The sequence below is a fragment of the Pinus tabuliformis genome, chromosome 2_1 (assembly GCF_031772625.1).
Source record: "Pinus tabuliformis cultivar Carrire ecotype Pingquan chromosome 2_1, CPIR1, whole genome shotgun sequence".
NCBI lineage: Eukaryota > Viridiplantae > Streptophyta > Pinopsida > Pinales > Pinaceae > Pinus > Pinus tabuliformis.
The window spans coordinates 412,203,626-412,226,930 of NC_142299.1; the positions used below are offsets into that span (position 1 = coordinate 412,203,626).

Below are 23,305 nucleotides of genomic sequence, written 5' to 3' on the forward strand. Positions count from 1 at the left end.
TGTACTAGCTTCCTGGCCCCACTCGTACCTTGGTACAGCCTAAGATAGTTGTCCACGTGGCCTTAGTTGTCTTCTTTCCGAAAAGGTGATATATGATATGATCCTAGACTCCTTCAAGGATTATTCTTCTGGGCTTTGCGTCCTTCTTATTACGTTGGGCCAATTGTTGAGGATCTGTTGGTGCAGTTGGTGGACTCTCCACAAATTCCCAATCTCCAAGCTCCTCCAATTCTATACCAATCCTCTTCGTCCAAGAAAAGAAATTTGAGGCCCCATCAAGGCAATCCTCAAATCTCAGCCCCAAATACGCCACTTTGTAAATTTGAATGGCTTAGAAACCCCTACACAATCCTGAGGTGAATTGTGTCCCCTTTCCTGCGAATTTCACTTGCTCTTGAGGAAAATAACACGCTTTTTGGTCTTCAATCAGAGACCTGCTTTGATACCATGTTAGCTTTCTAATACCCAGCTACTAATTTAATAAAAAATTTGCAATGAAGAAACTAAAATCTGAACTCCAAACACATTTACCAAATATGCTAAGTATTCTAACAAATAATAGCAGCAGAAAAATAAAATCATGAAGACACAAGCACACAATAAATAATACATCAGAATTTACCCACGAAACCCTAACTGGGGAAAACCTAACAACTTGTGTGTTTTTATTAATCTACTTGACAAAATCTCATAAATGGGTTACGAGGTACTAGGAAAAAATTCCCGCACAGTTTATTGATCCTCAACACATTGATTTGTGCACCCTTGACCAACTCGACCTCTCTCATGTACAGCGATATGGACTATAAAGGCTAACTCTGCCTCTCTGCACAATCCAACTCCGCCCTAGAAGTGATGCACTCTAGCTCTAGAAATCTCTTGAAGTTATCTAGCCTCTTTCTCTACCTTCATGTGTTGAATTGGAAACTCATTTGCTGAGCTCAAACACACGTTTCTCTAGTGCATAATCACATGATTAGAAAGTTTGCACCCTTCCTCTTTATAGAATCGAACTAGCTCCTCAACCAAGTGAACTAGCTACCTAAACTCAAGTCAACCTAGCTCCGTGAACTCAAATCGAACTAACTCCTTGAACTCAATTCAAATTGCCTCACTGAACTCGAGTCAAACTGAGATTAAATCTCCATGCATGGTTAAGTTCGATTTACTATTTTCAACTACAAGAAAATTAGAGAATTTTCCTAAGTCAAAACTAAGAGAAAGTATAATTGCGCCTTAGCTAAACTCATGGGTTCCATTGCCAAATTTTGCGCACTTCTAAATTCAGCAAAACCCTTCCATCTCTAACTTGAATTAACATTGTTGATGGGTTGTCAAAGTAGTTAATGAAGGCTCAGGTAGGCCTGCTTGAGACAACTAAGTCAAAGGATACAAAACAAGTTGTCTTGCATGCTAGACATATATTTGCCTAATGGTTGACAGTTGTGATGCATTAGGACATTTCTATTGTCTAATTAAGATGACTAAGTCAAATTGAATGCTAGAGAAATATTTGCCTAATGGTTGATAGTTGTGTTGCATTGGACATTTCTATATTTTGATGTTCTAGATGGTTGGTTTCCTGATCAACCACAACCAAGCACACCTGTATTGTTTTCTTTTTGGAACTTGCTAAAATACTTAAATATGGATGTTAGTTTCTTAGCCTATCAATGTTAGAGCTATAAGGACATCAATCCATAGACTTGTTATTCTCAAAGTGCTAATTATAGTTCTCTTTTTGGTTATTTTGTCCTCAAACACATATTAAATGTAATCTTACTAGTCCTTCTTGAAATAAATGAAATATGACATTTCTTTTGGAAAACACTAAACTAAAGTCAATATTTTATTTTTATTTTATTTTTAAAGCATGGTGAAGCAGCAACTCATTAATGCAATCTAAGCAAGGCCCAAGATCAAACCTCACAGTTGCCACTATAACACCAAGAGTCCCCCCCCCCGCCCTACCACCAGGACCATTTTGCAAGGATGTTAACTCTCAAAAGTATAATGTTGCTTTTCTTATATCCATAAGCAAACATCTGATTCAGAATGAATAGTTTGAGGTTTTCAAACCCGTTGAGGGTTAGGTTCGTTGTGCACATTAGAAATTGTAGCAGGTGTTTTCATTGGTAAGTGTAATATCAGCATGTGATTTTTACCCTAGTTATAAGATGTTTTCAACCTTTAAACAACTAGATATCTATAAATCCAATTTTGAGTTGTGACTAGGTCTATAATAGCATCAAAAAACTTGTCAGTCATGGTATTCAGATCATTTTGGCCCTTAATCGCACTTGGTATGGTCAACGTATGCTCTGTTGCTAATGTACTATTACTTAATCTCATCAGCTACTGATGGCCTTGTTACACACCATTTTGTGGGTGATATTACCTAGGAGAAATTTTTTCTCCAAGATGGTCCATGTTGGCAGCCAGCAACCCCTTGCAGCCACCAACTAGCTCGTTGTGCCATTTCTCCGCCACTAGAGCCAGCAATGTGGTCCCTCACCCATCTGTCATGATCGTATGTTTGAAGGTGGGCCTCCCGAACATAAAGGTATGTCTTGTCATTTGCTAATTGAGTATGGTAGTTTGCTTATCATGGATACTTTTGGGCATGGATTAATGGGGGGATTCGACAGAAAAAGTGGGCTAGTTCTGTGCTCTTGTCCTCTAGACCTCTTTTGGATGTTAACCTTGGACCCTATCCCCGTGGGATCTCTTTTACTAACCTTTGGGCATTAGGGATGGTAATACATGGGAAACCATGATTTTGGTTGTGTGGTCTTGTTCCCTCGTCCACATATATCACTCCCCTTCCACTCATTATAACCCCATTCATCATTTCTCCCACCTGAGTCCACATTCCTCCACTAGGTCCACATAGGGTTAACCTTCCCCCCTCCCCTTGCCCACACCTTGGGTCAGGCTTGGAATGATGCCCCAAAGGTTGATGCAGCTAAAAAGAAAAGTAAAAGCATAATTGGCCACATTCAACAAGAAAATGTACCACAAGATACAAAAGATGGTCAAGACAAACCCATTTATCACATGGGTAAAAGTCGATACATGAGCTCTAACCCATTATCATGGCCATCGCCCTGGTTCCTATAGGTTCCCGATGAGCCTCCTTTATCATTCAGGAACCCATGATTGTCCCAAACCCTGGTGGGCAATGAACCGCCCTACCTTAAACAAGATATCCACAACTCTACCTTACACATCATGCTCTTATACCTTAAGCTTCGAGCAGTTAATCAAAGAAAAATCATAAAAGGAAAAAGGTATATAAAGAAGGGTGGAAAAATCAAGATCGAGCCACCTCATGCACCACGATTGCTCCCTCCTATATATTATATACCCAAGTGTGGGCTTCCCTTTTATTAGCTACCCTTATACCCCAGCATCTGGCCCACGACTGCCACTTTCATTCCCTACTCCATTCATCTCTTTATCACATGCCACCACCCTTTGAAGGATGTACCTTGGACATACTATCCCCTTTAAAGGTAGAAACCACCTAATAGGATACTTGGTTAACCCCATTTGGAGCTTGGAGATATTAGCACATGCCAAAGCTCACAATGGAAGGGCATGCCATTATGAAGAGCCCACCTGTTGTCCATGGTTTGTAAGCTCTTTAACTTGATTTCCTCCGATGACTTGTTGTAATGAAAGGTTGGGGGACGCATTGGATCTTATGCAAGATTGCAGATGGTCTATAGTTTGGGCTTGGTCTCCCTATATGGGGTCATAACCTTCTAGAGGGCTACATTGGCACATGTAGGGTGTGTGTGTAGAGAGCTATGAGCCTCCACAACGGTAAACAGCACTCCATGGATCCCTAGAGATGTTCAGAGATTGCTCGAGATTCACCTACTAGACGAAAAAGATGCACCTGGTCACCATGCCCAGTCAGTCCCATAGTTGTACCATGCACTTGGCAGATGACCCAGGACTTGTATGATGATGTGGCATCACTTACACCATCATTTGAGCCCTTACAGATGGTTTACAGGCATCTTCGATCCACTTGGAGACCCATGAGGTTAATTGTGTGCCCTCGCACCCACTACGAGCACCACAGGTTTATTATTTGGAAAACAAGGGGCCAACCCCTTGTCCACTACTTTTGCGAGCCCTATTCATCATTGTGGCACTTATGGACTTCAACATGCTTCTTAGAAGGCCCAGCAAGTTGGCAGCAACATGTATTATTGATCATTCAACCTCTTGAGAGGCCTATTCTTTTGTTTATGAGCTAGTTTGGTGGGCTTGTCAAAAAAAATTAGTTGTTTTGCACATTATTTTATTTTAGGGGCTAATTGTTGATCAGTGGTTGTCATTGATGTCAACCTAAGCAGCACCAGGGGCTACCCCGATCTTGCATGGGCATTTTGACTTGACAACTTACTCTATTCTGAGTCAAGGATCTTCTAGATGGATTCTACTCGTCGAGATGTTTCCGTTGATATATGGCACACCAAGTAATTCTTCACGGTTTGAGAGATATTCATGTTTGAAGTTAGTAACCCCATTTAGTGGGCTAAAACCCTATGGGGTTGTGGCATGGCACTCATAATTGGTTGTGGCCATTGAATAGTCAATATTTAAAAATAAAAAAAATTGCTCCTAAAATCCCTCCAACATTCACTTGTTGAGGACCCTCTCAACTCAAGACATTCATATAAATAATGACTATCATATCCTCCTCTAGTAGGGATTTTGTGGCTTCAAATAGGCCATCGTGGCATTTTGCTATGACTTTTTGCTGCGAAGCTTCAGAAGCTGAAATTAAAACCCATTTGAGTAAAAATCGTGATGAACCTCATGACCAAATTTTAGATCTTGGTTTGTTATATTTTCGGAGATATGATCTAAGCAAATTAGGGTTTTTGCAGGCTCCCGAATTCCATGTCAAACAAGTGACATTGGGAAAATCGTCATCACTTTCTCTCTGAGCATTGGATTCAAATTTCGTAAATAGTCACAGAAAGAGGACACGCTGTAGTTCGTTGAGTAGCGTTTTCAAGGTTGAAGGTCGTAGCAGTGACACATGGCACTTCATACAAGTTCGTAGTACTGAAACAGTGTATAATCAAGCCATGATGGGAGATTGGTCATAACTCTTCATTGAAGAATCCAATCTTGATCAGACCTATGTGGTTGGAAAGAGGACTCAGAGGGCTACCATAGGACAAAATTTCAACCCCTGGAGATCCGAAATTACATAGATACAACAGATTCAATATCAAGCTCCTAGAAGGAAAGAAAAAGCATGCATTCAAGGATCACTACAATAAGGACCACACATCAATAGTCAAGGGTTAGTCTCCTACAGCAAGGTATGTATGATTAGTGTTTACATTTGAATTTTGAGTATCATCTCTCACATGTTTTTGCAGGGCAACGTAAGTATATACAAGGTCTCGGTTATATCTCTGTGTCTCTATATGTCACAGTTAGTTTTTTGGATGTCCTATTCTTGATACTACACATCTGATGCTACATATTCTTGATGCTACAGCAAGTCTACTAAATGTATATGATGTTGTCAGTGTTGGATATAGTCTTGCATAGAGTCCAAGCCTATATCAAGAGTGGGAGTCTTTGTCTACTGCTGCAACAAGTCAACAACAAAAGTGACAAGCACACTTCAGGTACGCATTGTAATTTTAATTTGCATTTATTCATTACTATGCACTTACATGTATTTTGCAAGCAAAGGTAAGTTGAAGTGTATTTTGTTTTGTTTTGGGATTGGTTTCGTCGGGCAAATTTTGCATGCATGTAGAAGAAGATTCAAGTAAAACTTCAAGCACAAATTCAAGATCAAAAGTATCAAATCAAAGGAAGCATTGCAGCGGGACATCCTTTGAAGACATGACAGCCATCCGTATATTATGAAGAAGTGTCAAGGCCAAGAGTCATCATTGTAAGGTTGTAAAAGAGTCATTTGTAAAAGTGTCATCATTGGGAGAGTCATTATTGTAAAAATGTGAATCTGCCTAGAGTCGAAAAGGCATTATTGGTAGGTATAGGAGTCTCTGTTGGGATGATGTCATGGTTAGGTTGCAGGTCATAGTGTGATTGGATGTTTAGTCAAAATCATTGTAAATCATATTGTATCGTGGATCGTTGTCCCTTGTACAGGAATCCACACTCTTGTCTCATTTCAGTCATTATAGGGTGGCAAGGTGGTGCTAGGGTGGTGCATGAAGTCCCCTACAGGTTGGAGCCTGTGAACACTTCAGGGTGGTAGGTTGGTCCAGGATGTTGGGGCATCCATTCTGATTACTGAAGAAACCAAGGCATTGGGGTATCCTTCCAGTGGGAGCTAGAGAAGAATGACTTTCTAGAATTCTAGGAAGTTGTTGCTTTCATTTCAATTGGGCCTGAAGATTAAAGAATTTATTAGAAAAGCGTTCGGTGGTTTTTGACCCGAAGGGGGTTTTCCACCTAAAATTCTTGTGTCTATTGTGTTCTTTTATTTACTGTTATCACTGCATAAACATTAATAACAATTGAAGATTAACTAATGCTCTGAAAAGATTTAAAAGTGCTAATTGCTAAGGAATGATGATTCACACCCTCTCAGTATTTCCAGCAATTGGTATCAGAGCTTGGTTCCTTCAATAACAGCGTAACCGCTGGAAGTTAGTTTTCGGAGCATAGAGATGGGAAAGTCAAAGAAGCATGTTACAAGGATTTCAAAGGAAGGTACAGGTGCAACAAAATCTGAAGAAAGTGAGTAGTGTGTACCAACCCCTGATTCAGATGCAGATAGTTACTAGATATGGGAATCCAGGATGGAAGTAATTTGCAGGCACATGGAGTATGGGAACCAATTGTTTCTAGAGACACATCTACCGACGAAGCTAAAAGGTACAATTCAAAGGCCATGAATGTAATTTTGAATGTTTTGCCAAATTCTTTGAAAACAAAAGTTGGTCAATGTTCAACAACTAAAGCTCTTCGGGAAAAGCTTCATAATCTCTATTCAACAAAGCAATCAGGGTCAAGATGTTATTGAAAATTCAAATCCTTCTGATTATGATGAAGAAATGGGAGAAATGAGTAAAATAGAGTTTCAAAATCAAGTGATCAAGGTGATAAAGGGACTCAAAAGTCAAAAGGAAAAGACAAGACTTTTGGAAGCAGAATTGAAGACAACAAAAGAACTCATCAAAGAAAATGAAGAGTCTGAGAAGATGATTAGTAGTCTTAGAACTCAATTGGAAGAAATCAAGAATATAGCGACACGAGACCTCAAGAGAGAAGTCCAACAAAAGCAACAAGAACTCGACACAGCATTTGCAGAGATTAGCAAGATCACACAACAAATGCAGGAAGCAGAAATTGAAAGGAAGGAATCTGATCAAAGATACATATCCGTTGTTGACCAAAAGCAAAAGGAATTAGAAACATCTTCAGTAGAAATAAGCAGGCTCAAGATTGAAAATGAGAAGCAGAAGGAACAGATACAGGTTCTCAACAAAGAAGTAGAGAAGACCACTCTTCTCAAGCTACAAGTTGAGGAGGCAGAAAAAAGAAGGAAGATCTTGAAAAGATGGTTTCAAGAAGATCTTGCTCAAAAGCAAGAAGAACTTGATGCAACCCGTGATGAGATCAACAAACTCAAGGGATCGCAAAAAGAACACTTACAAGATAAGACAAATGAAGAAGCAAAAATGAAGGCAATTAAAGATGGTAAAGCTCCAGTTGATGAAGGTACAAGCTCCACATCTTCGCAGGATGATTCTAAGAAGGAAGTTGATCAAAGTGAAAAGCCAAAGAAGAATGTTGCAACTCCAAAGAACAAGACCAAAGCAATCAAGAACAAAGGACCACAACAAACTACAACACCGCCTCCAAAGAAGAATGAAAAATCTTCCAGGTACAACTATCAAAGACCATCGCATCCTAATGAACCATTCAGTTATGCACATTTATTTAATGGTTATTGCTTTTTATGTGCTAACTATGGACATATGGCTAGGGATTATGAAGTTTTTGACAGGTACAATCATTATCTGCAAAACCCTAGAAGCAAGTTTGCAGGATCACGAGACAGGTTCCACGATGATTTTGTCATAAGAGAATACATGCTAGATGGGCCAAACATTGAATGTTTCAAATGCCATAACTATGGCCATAGCGCTCGCGGTTGCAAATATTAGATGGAATCACCTATGGACAACATTGAATGCTTCAAGTGTCATAACTATGGGCACATGGCTCGAGATTGCAGGAATAAGAAGGCCTGGAAAAGGAAACAGGTACAGGAAGACAAAGCAAATAACAAGGTTTCAGCAATTATGCTTTCAGGATTTGTAAAAGCAAAAGGTCATAAGGAATTAGCAGTTGCTTCAGATAATGACTCAAGTCAAGATGCCCGTTAGGTGACTCACTATTTTAAACAATCTGGCTTGTTGACTCCTTAATGTTTGTAGAGGAGGAGTCTATGCAACAGTATATGGCACAAGTCTACGATTGACAGGAAGGTAGTTTGAACAAGATGGCAGTTTCATTATAGGTTCAGGGGGAGCAAAACAGTTGAAGGATTACAGGTTACCAGGAACAAGGAAAGATTAGTCTACAAAGGATATGCACAGGTTGAAGGAATCGATTTTGAAGAAACATTTGCTCTTGTTGCCAGAATGGAAGCTATCAGGATGTTTCTCGCTTATGCTTGCTCGAGAAAAATCAAGGTCTACCAAATGGATGTTAAGTTAGCTTTTCTAAATGATGAATTGGAGGAAGAAGTTTACATTGAACCCGAAGGTTTTCTGTGCTCTGACAAAGAAGACTACGTCTGCAGATTAAAGAAGGCTCTATATGGTCTCAAGCAAGCTCCTAGGGCTTCGTACGCTCATCTTGACGGATATATACATCAACAGGGATTCAAGAAAGGAAGTGCTGACAACAATCTTTATGTGAAAGTGGATCGAGATAACCTAACAATTATCGAAGTATATGTGGATGATATAATCTTTGGAAGTAGTGATGACAGATTAAGTAAAGACTTTGCCACAAAAATGCAAAGTGAGTTTGAAATTTCTATGATTGGCAAACTGACATACTTTTTAGGGCTTTAGATTTCTCAGCAGGATAAAGGAATATTCATATATCAAACCAAGTACATCAAAGAAATGCTCAAGAAATTCCAGATGGAAGATTGCAAGCCAGTCCTTACCCCATGGTAACATGTTGCAAGTTAAGCTTAGAAAATTTGTCAAAGGATGTGGACCAAAGGTTGTATAGATCCATGATTGGTAGTCTCTTATATGTGACAGCCTCCCAGCCTAATGTGATGTAGGCAGTTGGACAAGTAGCAAGATTCCAAGCAGCACCAAAAGAATCTCATATTATTGTCATCAAAAGAATTCTTCAGTATCTTAAGGGCACAGCAAAATATGGTTTATGGTATCCCAAAGGAAATGATCTGGTCATCCAAGCTTATACAGATGAAGATTGGGCAGGTAGTGTTGATGATCATAAGAGAACCAGTGGAGCAGCATTCTATCTAGGTCGTGGTCTTGTTTCATGGTTAAGTAAAAAGAAGTCTTCAATCTCGTTATCCACAGCAAACGCAGAATATGTCGCGGCAGCAACTTGTTGTACTCAAGTTCTTTGGATGAAGCAAACTTTGCAAGATATTCAAGTCAAGTTCGATGAGCCTATTCCCATCTTTTGCGATAACACCAGCGCCATCAGTATCTCCAAGAATCCTGTGACGCATTCCAAAACGAAGCACATTCCGACTAAATATCATTTTGTTAGAGAGCAGGTCGCTGAAAAGAATATCATGCTTGAATATGTTGCCACAAAGGAACAAATTGCTAACATCTTTACCAAACCATTACCTTGTGAAGCATTTGAGTATCTTCGCCAAAAGCTCGAGATTCTCCCAAGTTTTTATTAGGCTCTTTCTCTTATCTACTCGATTAAAAAGGGGGAGTGGATGTGTGTACAGGTCTGCAGGATGGTTGTTTGTCAGGGGGAGTTACCCTTTACCATTGTTGACAAAGGGGGAGAGAAGGCAGTAAGAAGAAGTGTCATGATCGCAAGGGGAGTACTTGTGTTGCCATCAATGCCAAAGGGGAAGATTGTTGATCAGTGGTTGTCATTGACGTCAACTCAAGCAGCACCAGGGGCTACCACGATCTTGCATAGGCATTTTGACTTGATAACTTAATCTATTTTGAGTCGAGGATCTTCTAGATGGATTCTACTCGTCGAGATGTTTCTGTTGATATATGGCACGCCAAGTAATTCTTCACGGTTTGAGAGATATTCATGTTTGAAGTTAGTAAACCCAATTAGTGGGCTAAAACCCTATGGGGTTGTGGCATGGCACTCATAATTGGTTGTGGTCATTGAATAGTCAATAATTAATAATAAAAAACTGCTCCTAAAATCCCTCCAACGTTCACTTGTTGAGGACCCTCTCAACTCAAGGCATTCATATAAATAATGACCCTCATATCCTCCTCTAGTAGGGATTTGTGGCTTCAAATAAGTCATCGTGGCATTTTCGCTATAACTTTCTTTTTGCGAAGTTTCAAAAGCTGAAATTAAAACCCATTTGAGCCGAAATCTATGTGAACCTCATGACAGAATTTCAGATCTTGGTTCGTTATGCCTTCAAAGATATGATTTGAGGAAGTTAGGGTTTTCGTAAGCCCCCGAATTCCATGTCAAACAGGTGACGTTGGGAAAATCGTCATAACTTTCTCTCTAAGCACTGGATTCAAATTTCGTAAATAGTCACAGAAAGAGGACGGATTGTAGTTTGTTGAGTAGCATTTTCAGAGTCGAAGGACACATGGCACTTCGTACAAGTTGCTCCACTGAAACAGTCTATAATCAGGTCATCGTGGAAGATTGGGCATAGCTCTTTCTTGAAGAATCCAATCTTGATCAGACCTGTGGGGTTGGAAAGAGGACTCAGAGGGCTACCACAGGACGAAATTTCAAACCCTGGAGATCCAAAATTACATAGATACAACAGATTCAATATCGAGTTCCTAGAAGGCAAGAAAAAGCAAGCATTCAAGGATCACTATTCACACATCAACATTCAAGCGTAACTATCCTACAGCAAGGCATGTATGATTAGTGTTTACATTTGAATTTTGAGTATCATCTCTCACATGTTTTTGCAAGACAACGTAAGTATATACAAGGTCTCAGTGATATCTCTATGTCTCTATATGTCACAGTTAGTTTTTCGGATGTCCTATTCCTGATACTACACATTTGATGCTACATATTCTTGATACTGCACCAGTCTACTAACAGTGTATGACGTTGTTAGTTTTGGATATAGTCTTGCATAGGGTCCAGGCCTATATCAAGAGTGGAAGTCTTTGTCTACTGTTGCAACAAGTCAACAACAAAAGTGACAAGCACAATTCAGGTACGCATTGTAATTTTAATTTGTATTTATTCATTATTATGCACTTACATGTGTTTTGCAGGCAGAGGTAAGTTGAAGGGTATTTTGTTTTGTTTTGGGATTGGTTTCGCCAAGCAAATTTTGCATGCAGGTAGAAGAAGATTCAAATATAACTTAGCAAGCAAGAATTCAAGAGCAGAAGTATCAAATCAAAGGAAGCATTGCAGCGGGACATCCTTTGAAGACATGACAGCCATCCTTATATTGTGAAGAAGTGTCAAGGCCAAGAGTCATCATTGTAAAGTTGTAAATGAGCCATTTGTAAATGTGTCATCATTGGAAGAGTCATTATTGTAAAAGAGTCAATCTGCCTAGAGTCGAAAAGGCATTATTAGGAGGTATAGGAGTCTCTGTTGGGATGATGTCATGGTTGGTTGCAGGTCATAGTGATTGGGTGTTCAGTCAAAATCATTGTGAATTATATTGTATCATGGATCGTTGTCCCTGGTACGGTAATCCACACTCTTGCCTCATTTCAGTCATTATAGGGTGGTTGGGAGGTTGCAAGGGTGGTTCATGAAGTTGCCTATAGGTTGGAGCCTATGAACACTTCAGGGTGGTAGGTTGGTCTGGGATGTTGGGGCATCCATTCAGTTGACTATTGAAGAAACCAGGGCATTTGGGCGTCCTTCCAGTGGGAGCTGGAGAAGAATGCTTTTCTAGAATTCTAGGAAGTTGTTGCTTCCATTTTAGTTGGGGCTAAAGATTAAAGAATTTATTAGAAAAGCGTTCGGTGGTTTTTGACCCGGAGGGTGTTTTCCACCTAAAATTCTTGTGTCTACTGTGTTCTTTTATTTACTGTTATTACTGCATAAACATTAATAATAATTGAAGATTAACTAACGCTCTAAAAAGATTTAAAAGTGCTAATTGCTAAGGAATATTGATTCACCCCTCCTCTCAATATTTTCAACACTAATGTAGGCCCAAGTAGCTAAATCAAACTCATTAGAAGTGTGTAAATAGAAGTTATGAGGATTCATTTTAACATCATCACTTGGATTTGGAATTTGCATCTCTTTAGAGATTTTCGCTATACTTCTTGGAGGACGAATTTTTGGGGCATGGAATGAATGTTGATGTTTGGATAACTTTCATATGTCTTGGAGCTTCTTGATGGAAAGTTTTTGGATGTTTGGATATATTCTTATACATGTAAGTACATTTTAATGCTATTCTTTCTTTTTAATTTTGTCGCATACATTGTTGTTGGATTTTGCTATACTAGGGCAGATTCGCTACATCTCTTACACGAAGTTGTGGAAATGTTGTTTCTGGATAGTAAATGCTTCATGTATGGGCGATCTATAATGAATGAATGTTCCTAGGGATGTTTCATTACTAAAATTCATCTTGATAAGCCATCTATCTTACAAAATGAAGTATAAAGTCTTTGAAGTTGCTTTTGTTGTTGCCCTAGTGCCAAGCAAAGTTATCTTTCAGGCCTCCTTGACCTAGAAAATTCGAAGGTACATAGTCATAATTCTACTTGGCACCAATCTCCCCAAAGGTGATCACGTTAAACCTATTTTCCTTCTCCCCTCTCCTCTTCTCTAGGTCTAGACCTCTTGGTCACCTAGGGCATCAATTATCTCACAATCTAGCCATCCAAATACTTCATTTTGTGGTCCACAACTGCACTGGTGTGTCCTCAAGAAGCCCTCCAAATTTCATTAGATTTCGGCGGAGGGATCTTGAGATATCACAAGCGCTAGCTCGAAGACCAATTCTTGCCCTTGGTTTCCCCTAGGCTAGAAACCTATCTGGGATTCTTGCATTGCCTTTCATTGAAAATTCATTCCTTGATCCCTTTCCACTTCCTCATTAGGTCAAGCATATCATTGGTTCCTAAATCATATCCCCTTGACCTAACCCGTGTCCACTTGGTCATGTGTGGTCCCATGCACTAGCAAGGTTAATTCTTCAAAGATCACTTGGAACCCAAGTTTGCTCAAGAATTCTAGGGCTTAGGGAGCTCCTTTATAAGACACATACTCAAAAGCTAATCCTTGAAATTCTCCCCAAGCCCTCCCTTAAGAGCCTTTCATCTTGTCTTCCAAGACAAGCAAGCCACATATTTGAGCCTCTAGTGTGAATTGGATTCCAAGATCACCCCTCACCCTATCATTGGTCAATCCATTCGTGATCCTTGTCATAACAGGTCTCCTTCCATCGGTCAAACCCCGTAAAGAGTAGGGAGCCTTAGCCGAGGTCATAGTGGGTTATCGCTCCATTGTTGCCCTTAGCCTAGTAGAAGCCCTTGAAGGATCCCATTTTAGGACCCTTGCTAGTTTGCACGGTAACATTTTTGACATCGTTGTCGGGGAAACAACACATGTGTCTTGTTCCTCATACAACATTATTGACATATCATTTTGGCGACTCCAGTGGGAGAACGGAGACCTAGTTCTTCATTTTAGTTCACCTTGGCGACTCCCATGATATCAATATATAAAAATCAATGGCTTTTAAAAGTCTTCATGAGTGGTTTCCTGCTTTGGATATCACATGCGATCCACAATACCAAAATGGCCTGGATTGGAAGTTCATGCGGAATATACCACAATTTGAGGATGATCCATCCATAGCAATGGACCACATAGCAAAACTTATTAAGCATGCTTCCGAGGTTAATGTGGTTCATCTAGACAGCCTCGTGGAGTTATTTATTGCCTCTACTGAACACAAGCACCAAGGTTGGCTTGACTTGTGTGAGCCTGAAAGCATTTCATCTTTTATCGAGTTGATCAACAAATTCGTGGAGTATAAGGGACCGAAATTCCAATCTAACGAAGCTGCTTATGAGAGCCAAGAGGGAGCCCTCTGAAGAGAAGGTCTCATTAGTCAAGATGAAGAGGTTGGAGATAACCTTGAGGATCTAAGCGATCAACAAGAAGATGAGTCCTCATTGGGTCCACGTGATGAGCAAGATGATTTTGAAAACACGTGTGTTGGGAAGGATGGGCCTACGAAAAGTGAAATCAAGACTAACCTTGCCTTTCTCAAGGATATTACTCCTAATGACTCTTCTTTTGGGAACCTTGACGAAGGTGATCCCATTAGCCCCTTAAAAGGGCATTGGAGATTACTTCCACATTGAAAAGGAGAAGTGGGAAATCGCTGGTCCTCAATTTGATTGTGCTCCCATTTATGAACCTGACAAGGAAGATGAGGTTGAGAGTGGTCTCCCCTTTGTCTCGGACATTATTTATGATGACATATCCATAACTACCTTTGAGAAAAGGGATCATTATTTTCTCTTACATAAAAGAGGGATGTTGGAGGTAATTGATTCTCCTTTTTGGGAAGACCCTATCATTGATATTAATAATGATGAAATCGACAAAACTCCCACCTATCCGCCTTGTGATTCTATATTCAAATCACTTGAGCCTTTAAATTATGATAAAGGAAAAGCCCGTTGAATGTGAGACTTCACCCACCCCTTTGCCCTTTTCTCCTGTTCATCATCCTGAGTCCTCCACAAGTGTTTCCCTCCCCCTTTTAGTGTGATCTCCAATGACCATGGACCCTTTCACCTCCCTAGGCATTATGTCAAAGAGGAACCATCAACTAGATGCATCCCTCCTCCCCCCTCATACCCTAAGGGTTGTGAATACAATCACTCCATTGAGCAACCAATAGGTTGTGCCTTTCCAAAGCATAATATTATGAGCATTGATTGTGATAAAGAGTTCCTAAGGGTGATCATTCATTCCACCATTGTGTTTTTAGAGGGAAAGCCCCGCACTTCTGGACTGACTTATTTTCCTTCTCCTACGGCTTCCTCTTACCTCGCATGGAAACCATATTTTCCCACCTCCCACCCATTTCATCCTCTATGTGATTTTGTCTACATTCACGTTGAGTTTTGCTACACATGTAATCATATAGGCAAGCATGTGTATATTGATTTTATGATATGTTGGTTGCACTGGCTTTATGATTATACTTAGCTTTACATTGTATTACATGCATATTAGAGTAGGATGCATTGAACACTAATTTTTGCATTAGAACTAATGCCATATGATATTTCTCATGATAGATTAGCTACATTTAGATTTAAAGACTACATTTGAAAGTTTAATTTTATGAGTCTAACCCAAGCATGTGCGATCCTGAAACATCGCGAAAGCATGCTACCCTATGTTTCCATCTATTATATGTGCAAGTAACAGGTTTGCGGTAACCAAGAGATTGTTGGAGTTCTCGTGACCTCCTATTCGTGTAGCTTCGTCCACTTTTTCAAGAGATCACGTCCCAGTTGGAGCCAGAAGTTAGCCACCATTTTGTGGGTGATATCCATAGGAGAAAAATTTATCCAATATGGTCCTCAGCCGGCAGTCCCTTGCAGCCACCACCTAGCTCTTTGTGCCATTTCTCTGCACCTTAGCCAGCCATTTGTCGTGATCATATGTTTGACGGTGGGCCTTCTGAACCTAAGCCTTGTCATTTGGTAATTGAGTATTGTAGTTTGCTTATCATGGATACTTCTAGGCATGGATTAATTGGGGGATTCGGCGGAAAGAGTGGGCTAGGTCTGTGCTCTTGTCCCCTAGACCTCTCTTGGATGTTAACCTTGGAACCTAGTCCCGTGGGATCTCTTTTACTAACCTTTGGGCTTTAGGCATGGTACTACATGGGAAACCCTGATTTTGTTTGCGTGGTCCCATTCCCTCATCCACATATATCACTCTCCTTCCACTCATTATAACCCCATTTGTGATTTCTCCCACCTCGGTCCACATTCCTCCACTGGGTCCACATAGGGTTAGCCTTCCCCCCTCCCCTTGTGAAAATTCCTACACTCAAGGAACCCCCACTGCAACAAAACTTAATTTACTTCTCCTACTTAATTTTAATATACATTGTCAAGTTATTTTCTGAAAAAAATATTAAAGCAAATTACTTCTGCAGCCTACACCAATTTAATTTGATTACATGAAATAAGAAACTGAGCAAAGAACAAGATACATAGCACACCGTTATTTTTGGACAAAATAGTCCCCACAAAAACCCTATGCAGGAAAACCTGTGCAGCAACTATGAGGGTTTTATATTATTAAGCAGTAGTTTTGAATACAATGTTGGATGTCCTCCCGGCTGTCCAGTTACATAGAAAAATATAATGGTGGAAAACTGAGTGAGATTACCTCACTTCACCCAGCAGTTTTCGACTGATCCAGCAGCAAAACTGGCTAACCCCGACTATCTTTGCGCTTGCCCTGCGTCAGCCTTACGGGCTCTACGTCAACTTTGCGCAGTCTCTTCTGCTTCCTGGAGCTTCTGCGTCAACCTCTCTCGGCAGTTCCGACAGTTCCGGATTTCTACGTGAGGGCAACCTCACTTCTGCGTTGGCTCTCCCTAGTTCAGCGTTAGGCCTGCGTGGGCCCAGACTGGCCCAGCGCCAGTCCCTCTGGGTGCTGCGCTGCCTCCACTAGTGGCTCTCCGCCTCTCTGCTCAGTATTCCCGAACTATCCCTGCCCCGTTGCTACAGAATGATCACTTAATTTGAATTTCTCAGCTTCTTAGCCCCAGAAATTTCGAACTCTAGATCAATTCGTTCTCTCGGTGTGTTTCTAAATGAACCCCAAGCCTCCTCCTTATACTTTTCTTGTTGAAACTCCAACGGCTGAGATTAAGTCTCTAATCAACGGCAAAGATTAAAACATGACTTGATCAACTTTCTACAACATTCTCACCCATATTTTGATTTATACCCATTAGTATTTTAATTTTCCTAAGTTTAGACTTAGGAACCCTATTAAAAATATTAGTTATTTTAATAAAATACAATCCGAGTGGAATTTCACCAAACAATTTCTGGATTCTTTAGAACTCATGTGCCTTAGCCTCTCCACCAATTTTCATGGCTAGAGCACATCCGATGCTACCAAAAACTAATAGCCCACACCTTGGGTCGGGCCTGGAATGATGCCCCGGAGATTGATGCAGCTGAAAAGAAAAGTAAAAGCATAATTGGCCACATTCAACAAGAAAATGTACCACAAAATACAAAAGATTGTTGGGACAAACACATTTAGCACGTGGGTTGTCAATACATGAGTTGTACCCCATTACCATGGCCATCACCCTGGTTGCTATAGGCCCTAGATGAGCCTCTTTTATCATTCAGGAACCCATGACTGTCCCAACCCCTAGTGGGCAATGAACCACCCTACCTTAAAGGGGATTTCCACTGCTATACCTTACAAATCATGCTCTTATCCCTTGAGCCCTGAGGAGTTAATCAAAGAAAAATCATAAAAGACAAATGGGTATATACTATATAATGAAGGGTGGAAAAATCATGGTCGAGCCACCTCATGCACCACGATTGCTCTCTCCTATACATTATATACCCAAGTGTGGGATTCCCTTTTATTAGCTACCCTTGTACCCCAGCATGTGGCCCTTGGTTGCCCCTTTCATTCCCTACTCCATTCATCTCTTTATCACATGCTACCACCCTTTGAAGGATGTACCTTGGGCATACTATCACCTTTAAAAGTAGAAACTACCTAATAGGATACTTGATTAACCCCATTCGGAGTTTGGAAACATTAGCATATGCCAAAGCCCACTATGGGAGGGCATGCCATTATGAAGTGCCCACCTGTTGTCCATGGTTTGTAAGTTGTTTAACTCAATTTCCTTTGCTGACTTGTAGTACTAGAAGGCTAGGGAACACATTGGATCTTATGCAAGATTGTCGATGGTCTCCATTTTGGGTTTGATCTCCCTATACGAGGTCCTAACCCTCCAGAGGGCTTACATTGGCGCATGTAGGGTGTTTGTAGAAAGCCATGGTCCTCCACAGGAGTAGATAACACTCCATGGATCCCCAGAGATGTTCAGAGATTGCCTGAGATTCACCTATTGGACAAGGAAGATGCACCTGGTTCACCATGCCCAACCGGCCCCACAATTGTACCATGCACTTAGCAGATGACCCAAGACTTGTATGTTGATGTGGCATCACTTACACCATTATCTAAGCCCTTACAGACGGTCTACAGGCATCTTCAATCCACTTGGAGACCCATGAGGTTACTTGTGTGCCCTCACACCCATTGGGAGCACCACGGGTTTATTTTTTGGAGAACAAGGGTCCAACCCCTTGTCCACTACTTTGGCAGTGCTATTTATCATTGTGGTACTTATGGACTTCATCAAGCTTCTTAGAAGGCCCAACGACATGTATTATTGATCATTTGACCCCTTGAGAAGCCTATTCTTTTGTTTATGAGCTAGTTTGGTGGGCTTGTCACAAAAAGTTAGTTGTTTTTTTTGCACATTATTTTATTTTAGGGGCTAATGTACGCCCAAGTAGCTAAATCGATCTCATCAAAAGTGTATAAATAGAAGTGATGAGGATTCATTTTAACATCATCACTTGGATTTGGAACTTGTATCTCTTTAGAGATTTTCACTATCCTTCTTGGAGGACGAATTTTCGGAGCATGGAATGAATTTTGATGTTTGGATAATTTTCATATGCCTTGGAGCTTCTTGATGGCAAGTTTTTGGATGGTTGGATATACTCTTATACATGTAAGTACATTTTAATACTATTCTTTCTTTCTAATCTTGTCACATACATTGTTGTTGGGATTTCGCTATGATAGGGCTTATTTGTTGCATCTCTTATGCGAAGTTGTGGAAATTTTGTTTCTGGATAGTGAATGCTTCATGTATGGACCATGTAAAATGAATGAATGTTCTTATGGATGTTTCATTACTGAAATTCATCTTGACAAGCCATTTATCTTGCAAAATGAAGTATGAAGTCTTTGAAGTTTCTTTTGTTGTTGCCCTAGTGCCAAGCAAAGCTGTCTTTGAGGCCTCCTTGACCTAGAAAATTCATAGGTCCATAGTCATAATTCTACCTGACTCCAATCTCCCCAAAGGATTAGGCACTCGTCCACCCAAAGTTGATAACCTTAAACCTATTTTCCTTCTCCCCTCTCCTCTTCTCTAGGTCTAGCCCTCTAGGTCACCTAGGGTATCAATTATCTCACAATCTAGCCATCCAAATACTTCAATTTTTGGTCCACAACTGTGATAGTGTGTCCTCAAGAAGCCCTTCAAATTTCATAAGATTCCGACGGTGGGATCTTGAGATATCACAAGCCCTAGCTCAAAGACCAATTCTTGCCCTTGGTTTTCGTTAGGCTAGAAACCTCACTCGGATCCTTGCATTGTCTTTCATGGAAAATTCATTCCTCGATCCCTTTCCCCTCCTTAATTAGATCAAGCATATCATTAGTTGATAAATCTTATCCCCTTGACCTAACCTCGTGTCCACTTGGTCCCGTGTGGTCCGATACACTATCAAGGTTAATTCTTCAAAGATCACCTAGAACCAAAGTTTGCACAAAAATTCTAGGGCTTAGGGATCTCATTTATAAGGCACATACTCAAAACTTAAAACCTCGAAATTCTCCCCAAGCCATTCCTTGAGAGCCTTTCATCTTGTCTTCCAAGATAAGCAAGCCAAATATTTGAGCCTCTCTTGAGAATAGGCTTCCAAGATCACCCCTCACCCTATCATTGGTCCATCCATTTCGTGATCCTTACCATAACGAGTCTCCTCCCATCGGTGAAAGCCCGTAAAGACTAGGGAGCCTTAGCTAAGGTGACAGTGGGCTATCGCTCCATTGTTGCCCTTAGCCTAGTGGTAGCCCTTCAAGGATCCCTTTTTAAGACCCCTGCTAGTTTGAGCAGTAACAATTTTGGCGTCGTTATCAGGAAAACGAGACGTGTGTCTTGTTCCTCATACGACATTATTGACATATCATTTTGACGACTCCATTGGAAGAACGAAGCCCTAGTTCTTCATTGAACCTCAAAGTCAATGCTTGTAGGATGAAGCAAGCATTTGTTAAGGCAATTTTAGTTCACCGCGGCGACTCCCATGATATCAATATATAAAAATCAATGGCTTTTAAAAAGCTTCATGAGTGGTTTCCTACTTTGGATATCACATGGGTTCCAGGATACCCAAATGGTCTAGATTGGAAGTTCATGCGAAATATGCCACAAATTGAGGGTGATTCATCCACAACAATGAACCACATAGCAAAACTTCTTAAGCATGCTTCCGAGGTAAATGTGGTTCATCTAGACAACCTCATGGAGTAATTTGTTGCCTCTATTGAACACAAGCACCTAGGTTGGCTTGACTCATGCGAGCCTGAAAGCATTTCATCTTTTATCGAGTTGCTCAACAAACTCGTGGAGTATAAGGGGCCAAAATTCCAATCTAATGAAGCTGCTTATGAGAGCCAAGAGGGAGCCCTTTGAAGAGAAGGTCTCATTAGTCAAGATGAAGAGGTTGGAGATAACCTTGAGGATCTAAGCGATGAGCAAGAAGATGAGTCCTCATTGGGTCCACATGATGAGTAGGATGATTTTGAAAACACGTGTTGGGAAGGATGAGTCTACGCAAAGTGAAATCGAGACTAACCTTGCCTTTCTCAAGGATATTACTCTTGATGACTCTTCTTTTGAGAACCTTGAAGAAGGTGATCCCATTAGCCGCTTGGAAGATGACATTGGAGATTACTTCCACATTGAAAAGGAGAAGTGGGAAATTGTTGATCCTCAATTTGATTGTGCTCCCATTTATGACACCGACAAGGAAGATGAGGTTGAGAGTGGTCTCCCCTTTCTCTCAGACATTATTTATGACGACATATCCATCGATACCTTTGATAAAAGGGATCATTATTTTCTCTTACATGAAAGAGGGAAGTTGGAGGTAATTGATTCTCCTTTTTGGGAAGACCCTATCATTGATATTAATAATGATGAAATCGGAAAAGCTCCCACCTATCCTCCTTGTGATTCTATATTCAAATCACTTGAGCCTTTAAATTATAATTTTGAAAAGGAAAAGCCCGTTGAATGTGAGACTTCACCCTCCCTTTGCCCTTTTCTCCTGTTAATCATCCTGAGTCTTCCACAAGTGTTTCCCTCACCCCTTTTAGTGTGATCTCCAATGACCATGGGCCCTTTCACCTCCCTAGGCATGATCTTGAAGAAGAACCATCTACTAGATGCATCCCTCTTTCCTCCCATACCCTCAGGATTGTGAATACAATCACTCCATTGAGCAACCAATAGGTTGTCCCTTTCCAAAGCATAATATTATGAGCAGTGATTGTGATAAGGAGTTCCTAAGGGTGATCATTCATTCCACCATTGTGTTTTTAGAGGGAAAGCCCCACACTTCTAGATTGACTTATTTTCCTTCTACTACGGCTTCCTCTTACCTCGCATGGAAATCATATTTTCCCACCTCCCACCCATTTCATCCTCTATGTGATTGTGTCTACATTCATGTTGAGTTTTGCTACACAAGTAATCATATAGGAAAGTTGTGAAGATTCCTAGATCTAACAATCTCAAAAATCCTACTACAACCAGCTGATTCTACTTCACCTAGATTGTAAATTATGTTACAAACTTATTTCAGTTTTCTTCTTGAAACATTGAAGTAAATTACTGAAGCAACCTACACCAAATTAAATATGATTCTAAATTATAGAAATTGAGCAAGAAAAATAGAAACACACACGACTCCGTTATTTTTGGACAAAAGTCCCCGAAAAAACCCAATGCCGGAAAATCAATGCAGCATCTCTGAGGATGCTCAACTAGCAAAATCCAAGTACAATTCTAGGATGCTCAACTAGCAATCTGATATAGAGAGAATACTGAACAAAAGACTGGTAAAATGATCTCACCCTATCACTGGGAGAATCAATGACTGATCCTACTGAACTAGAGGCTCTGCATAATCTCTGCGCAGAACTATTTCACTCCCGACAGTTCCCGCGTCACCCCTCCTAGATATTACTTTGCCCCTCTTCCAGATCCTCTATTGGCTGAGAAAATCGACCTTCTGCCTCCCAGACTCACACCCCGGCTTCCTGCAACTAAAATTCGACTTCCCTTAGCAAGAAACTCGACTTCCCCTCAAGGATTGTGTTGCCTCTGCATCAGCACTACATGGGCCAGTGTCAACCTTCCTCTCGGCTTCTTTCTGTCCTCTCTCTGCCTCATACTCTCCAGAAATTCCTTCCTCTGGATTCTCACTGCCCCTCTTCTGCAAAAGATCTCCTCAATCGATTTTTCCTCCTGAGAACTTCTCACTTCAGAAAATCAATTTCCTTCATCTCTAAGTGTGTTTTCCAAATGACCTTCTTATATCTTCCTGTTGGGCAACCAAAGGCCTAGATTAACTCTTAATCAAAGGCTCTAATCATTTTCGCTTGATCCGTGTCTTTTTCTAGAAGTTTCACCTATGATTAGATTAATACCCATTAATATTTTAATTTTCCTAAGTTTGGACTTAAGACCCTATTAAAAATATTGATTATTTTAATAAAATCACTTCTGGGTGGAATTTCCGAAAACGCTTTCTAGGTTGTTTGGAATACATGTGCCCAAACCTCCCTGCAAAATTTAAGGCTTGGAGCACATCCAATGCTACCCCAAATCAACACTCCCTCTTAGCGAGGAATGTGCTCTAGCAATACACTGCTACTGCACACTGCTCTAACTCTAAAGCATTGTCCTCTGCATTGCTAATGCCTGACATGTTGTCCACCAACTACTGCACTGCTGCTGTAATTGTACTGCTGCCTTTGACACTGCCACTGCCAATGCTACATCTGTACTACAGATCCCTCTCAAATGTTGCATCTGCTATGCTGCTAGCACTGCCACTGCTAACACTACCTCCGTACTGCAACTCAGTTGCTAAGAGAAGCAACTGAAAACAGCCAAAACTAGACAAGTATCCAGTGGATACACCTAGGTGCTGAA

At 40.6% G+C, this 23,305-nt stretch overlaps 1 protein-coding gene across 2 annotated transcripts in view; it reads right to left on the reverse strand.

Moving 5' to 3' along the window:
* The window catches only part of LOC149200665 (uncharacterized), a 337,216-nt gene that overhangs the window by 290,706 nt on the left and 23,205 nt on the right, over nucleotides 1-23,305 (reverse strand). The gene's annotated exons all lie outside the window — the stretch shown is intronic.